The sequence below is a fragment of the Cetorhinus maximus genome, chromosome 10, assembly GCF_964194155.1.
Source record: "Cetorhinus maximus chromosome 10, sCetMax3.hap1.1, whole genome shotgun sequence".
Classification (NCBI taxonomy): domain Eukaryota; kingdom Metazoa; phylum Chordata; class Chondrichthyes; order Lamniformes; family Cetorhinidae; genus Cetorhinus; species Cetorhinus maximus.
In genome coordinates, this window is record NC_135888.1 from 107,689,110 (window position 1) to 107,695,109 (window position 6,000).

Genomic DNA, 6,000 nt, shown 5'->3' on the forward strand with positions numbered 1-6,000 from the left:
CTTTGATAAGGGCCATTTCGGGACTGTGGCAGGGACAGAAATCTGACTGGAGGGATTCGAACATGGAGTCCTGGGAATATGGGAACAGATTTGGGAGGCAACAACACATGCAAGGACTTTGGAGAGGGAAGAGAGGTTGGAATTGGTCATTTAGAAGGACAGCGGGGTCAAGTGTTGCTTTTTGGAGGAGGGGTGATGATGGCTTATTTAAAGAAGATAGAAACAACACCTGAAGAGTGGGAACTGTTAACAAGGCTAGTTAACATGTGCAACATATAAAAACTTAATACAGTATTTTATTTTTGCTTTCAGGGTATCATTTGATGACCAAATGGGGATTTATTTATTGGGTGTTATGGGGAATATCATAGCTTTAAAATACTGAAAGGATGGATGACGTGAGTTATTTACACTAGATTGAGAGCAAATAATTAAAATTTAATGGTTAAAAAATAATGCACGGTACAAAATACATTCACATTTCTAATATATGTTTCCAGTGGGCAAGGCTGTCTGCATAGAGCTAAACTGAGTAAATAATTAACAAGCCACTAGCAAAATTATAGGCAACTAGTATTTTTTCCTCAAAGGATTAGTAGATTAGATATCCATCTAAAGAAATAATTGCGATGTCAAGCAAATCCTTTGAAACAGATCTGGATCAATACCTGACTAGGATTGGAATTAAGGTTTACAAGGATAAGTACAAAAGGTTAATGAATGCAGTGTATGGCACAATGATTCCTGAAATGCTGAATCCTTGGAAATATATGTCATGAAAGGCAATTTATCTAGATGTACAATGCAAGAAATTTTCTGAAATTTTTCAAAGCAAGTCTCAGAGTCCACAATAGAGGGGATTGATTGTACACGGTCTACTGAGGGAATAGGCTTAATGCTTCTCGCTTTCATATTGAACTTTAAGAAGAGCACTGTAATAGTCAAGTCAACTCAGTCAGCGTTTTGGATTTTTATACAAAGGGGAGGTGAAAGATGATTTTACACTACAGCCCTATTGATAGAAAATAATTAGGGAATAAGGATTTGTATTGCAATGGAATGTTATCCTAAGAGGGTCTATTAAAAATCTGTTTCTAAAACTGCATCAGGTGTCATGACATACACTGTGAGGATGATGAGTAATGTTTATAACTGTACACACCCCGAGTTCCTGCTGTTGTGGGAAGGTTATGGATATATGGCCAGAAGCTACACATTTCCCAACAAAGAAGAAGAGAAAATACAGTAATAGAGTTGCCCCTGGCTGATTCTACCTCTTGGAAGTAGATGTGAAACATAGAGACCCACAAAATGTTGAAGAGGAAAATACTTTAAGACAGAAAGAAAAGCTTTACTTTCGACGAGAAGTACAAATAAACTACCAAAAAAAAGTCAGGTGATTTTTCAGAGCCAGGTTATTTGATGAATGAGAAATGGCTGGGCTTGGTTACATGACTTTAACAGATTGAAAATTTAGTGACACATTCTGTTTGAAGCAAATTATCAAACCATTCCAAAGTTTGCTCTCATATTCACACTCTTGAATAAACAAATAGGTGATGATCTTTATGACAATATGCTCATTGCACATGTATGCACCACACACCTTAGTTGACCCGTTGACACTTCGCCCACCAGCAGATATCAGCTTTAACATATGCAGAATGTAAGCAGAGCAGTCACCAAGTAGCTGGAGGACATAAAGCAAGGCTTATAGGCAGAAAGAATGCATAATAAAGCATAGCAAGATATTTATGCTCAATTCAAAAAGAAACATGGACCAAACCAACTCTGGGGCAATTTCCAAGCTCTGCCTGTTGTTTTAGTAGCTCTGCTGTACTAAGAGCGCCATCAAGTGGCAAGGATATGCTAATAGCCACTTTTAAAACTGGCTTATACGCTTGCTGAAAAGGAAGCTTGCCATTTCTTGCCTTTCCAAGTCATTTATATTCCAATGGGGAACCCCATGCTTACATTTCAAAAATAAGAGTAATAAAATGGGTGTAAAATGCCCAGTAGCACCAGCAGAGCATCTGAGAAGGAAGCAAATGAAAATCAATTTGCACAAAAAAATTATTTTCTTGTCAAACTCCAGAGTCCATTTTTTAAGGAAAGTCTGCATTCTCTTTACTCTTCTTGAAATGTTGGGCACCCATTTTCAATGGACAGTACTTGCACTGAGCATATTTTGATACAAAAGTACAAGTGCTGCCTTCAACAACTCATTTTATTGCCCATTATATTAAAATCAATATATTGCCAATTTTAAGTGAGACTGCTGAATCTTAACTTAAAAACGCAACTGGAAGTGGTCAGGAGCACAAAATAGTTGGGAAACCATCATTGCCCATCTTTCACCGATACTTCTGGCCTCCAATGCTGACTTTAGGCAGAAATTGCAATCATAAACCAGGAAATTTTACACAATCAGATAAAATGAAACTTATTTATTTAACAAATCAGAGAATCACAATATTATAGCAGGGAGGAGGCCATTCAGTCCATCGTGCCTGTGCCAAATCTCCAAAAAAGCTGTCCACTTATTCCTCAACCCCTGCCCTTTCCTCATAGCAACCTTTTCTATTAGGGCATTGCATGTTCTAATAACATATGAGCCAGATTATGCTGGGGCTGGGCACCTTCCAATGTGCTCTGTTAGTTAGATTTACTTGTGCATGCTTATGTTTTAAAATTTCTTGCCTGCAAATTTGGTGGCAGTCTGAGCTAATAAAAGCACAGCGAGGGAACCAGGACATCTGGACCTTCGTTATCAACTGTGTCCAATGTGATGGTAGCACAGTGATGATGTTACTGGACTAGTCAACCTTAGACTAATGCTATGTATACGCGGATGGATACATCACGGCAGCTGGGGGAGATTTAAATTCAACTCATTAATAAAGTTGGAATAAAATGCTACTGTCATTGGTAATGATCACGACACTACCAGATTGTTATAAAAACCCATCTGGTTGAGTAAAGCCCTTCAGGGAAAGAAATCTGCCATCCTAACCTGATCTGCCTTACATGCTACTCCAGATCCACAGCAATGTAGTTGACTCTTAACTGCCTTCTGAAATGGCTCCACTCATTTGTATCAAGCTGCTACATAAAAAAACAGTGTGTGTATACCTACGCCACATGGACTGCAGCAGTTCAAGAAGACGGCACATCACCACCTTCTCAAAGGCAATTAGGTATAGGAAATGAAGGCTGACCTTGCCTGCAACACTCAACATCCCAAGAACAAATAAAAAAGGGACAGTGTGTCATCTTAAACAATGAGGTTAAAGGATTGAGAAATAAACATTGTAAAGAGTGAGAAGGAATGTGAATTACCAAGGGTGAATTAGTGTCAAATTAGTTATAGAAAGAGAAAAAAGAGAAGGAAAGAAATAATGGTTAAGAGATTGAGTAAAAAAGAAACAGAAAGGAAAAGAAAAAACTGTAAAATTTAAAATTTGACATTTTTTAAATCTTCTAAAGCAGTTCACAACCTGAAGGCATGAGATTCCACTTTTATAATTGATTACTTTATGGGCATGAGAGATTGATTGGCAGTAATTACCAATTATCATGTCATTAGAAGGGTACTAATGCCATTAACTTTTTGTGACCAGTCAAATTGGCAATTAACATGCAAATATAGTACATCATGACAATTAAGGGGTGGTTAAGTGTTAACACCATTTTCACAAAATTAATGCTGGAGCAGCACAAATCAGCCAGCAACTTGTTGCTATTCTCAATTCACAGGGTATCTTTTCCTCACCACAAGTAGCTGGCTGATTTGAGCTTTAACTGCATCATTCATATGCTTTTAAATTCTCAGCAAAATCTGACCCTCAACATAAACATCTCTTTCCCACTCTTACTGTTCTTTTGGAAGATATCAATCTTATGGCCTAAAGTATGAAACAACCAGTAGAAATAGTATTTCCCAATTCACCCTATGAAAACCTCTCCTAATTTTGAATGCTATCAGATTTCTTATAACCTTCTTTGGTCTAAAGAAAATATTCCCATTGTTTCTAGTCTTTTCAGAGCCTCTCATCCTGGTTAACGTCTCCTGCACCTTCTCCCTGCTCTTCCATCCTTCATGGTTTCTCATTGGACTCAGACACTAAACCTCCAGTGACTATCGTATTTCAAACACTTTGTCCAGACGATTACAGAAATCAGTTTTAACATGATTTTATTAAAGAAGAAATGTCTGAACATGGGATGGGTCAATGGATTTACCCAATTAGGCTAGGTGGTCTCTCCCAGCTTACATTCCTTTTCTGTCCTGAGCTTTCTGGTATTAACCAGAGTGACAGTAAGGACTTTATAATTGGTCTCCATCCTCTTTGGGTTAGGGACAGGTAGAGGATTCCTGCTCCTCATCACTTTAAGTGTATTCATGCCAGAAATTGACATACATGAACATTCATGGAGGATGGAATAAAGCTCAACTGTGTTATCGCTTCACAACCAAATGAGATGCAAAAATTTGACTGTCAAATCACACGTATGAAGAATGCAAAGTTATTTAGTCAGTTCTGATTGAAAACAAGAGGCGGCCTTAACTTTCCTTGTTGAGCATAGAGAAGCACTTCTGTTTCCACAGCCTCAAATTGTGAAGTAAAAAAAATTGCCTGCAATACAGGAGCATGTGAAATAGATAACCTAATAAGCTGTTAACTCTTCAGGAGAGGAACTGAGAAGTGAAAATCAAATATCACTACAATAACCAAATACCTGTGACCAATAATTGTCCTGGATTCGGGGAGAAATGAATGGTTAAGATTTCCTGTAAAACAAATATATACGGAGATGCAAAGCTGTTAGAAAGACACAGCTGCATTGTCATCAGAAGCTCTGGCATTGACAAACATGAACAATCATGAGTCCACAGAAAATTCTTACAACATAATTAAATATTTCTTTCCATTAATATTTTCATTGCTCTTCAAGGTTTTCTTAGTTGATTGACAGGCAATACCTTTCCAAGGCTTACCTGTGTCACTTTTCATTTGACCATGTTAGCACATGAAAGAATGCCAGGGTGACACCTGATTTCCATACTGTTCATGAAACAAAAAGCAGCCACTATTTAAGCACACTCAAAATTAGTAATTACTTTTTTGAAATTTCTGCAAGTATTTCCTATTGCTAATGCATTTTCATTTTCATTTTACTTACTTTGTGGTCTGTGCTAGTTGGTAGTTGCTGAATTACAAGATAATAATCCAATAAGGTCATTTTACACTGAGTGAACCATGATTCTTTATTCCTTATCACTGGAATACAGCACTGTAATTCACAGCAAAGTGACTTGTGACGTTAAAATATGTAGAAGGACAGCAAATTTCTAATGGTTTTAGTAAATAGTCGCTTTGATACATGGGTTTTGCATAGGATGCGGCTTAGCGTAGGCTCTTGCAAGGTGTCAAGTTATATTTAACAGTGAATTGAGTAGTTACTACCCACAACCCACTACATATTGTGCAACAAGAGTTTATCTGAATACTTAAAGTTGATATGAGAAGAACATTTTTCAAGGAACCAATGGATATTTTGTGGTATAGCTTGAGAATTTTTTTTCCCTGAGGGTCATGAGTCTTTGGAACTCCTTCAAAAAGCAGTGGAAGCAGAGTCTTTGAATATTTTTAAGGCAGAGGTAGATAGATTCTTGATAAGCAAGGGGGTGAAAAGCTATCAGGGGTAGGTGGGAATTTAGAGTTCAGGTTAGATCAAATCAGCCATGATCTTATTGAATGGTGGAGCAGAGTCAAGGGGCTGAGTGGCCTACTCCTGCTCCTCATTCATATGTTCATATGTATAGTAAGTCAGATGAAATGCTGTTTTATTAGAACAGCAGCATTATGTCACATGCCACGATTATACTGCTGCTATGGTGCAGCTGTATTTTAAGTTCCAGTTTTATTTTCTCCCCTCTTCTAGATGACCCAACTGAGGTACAGTCCTTGGTCACCAATAGCCATCCAATACCCTGGC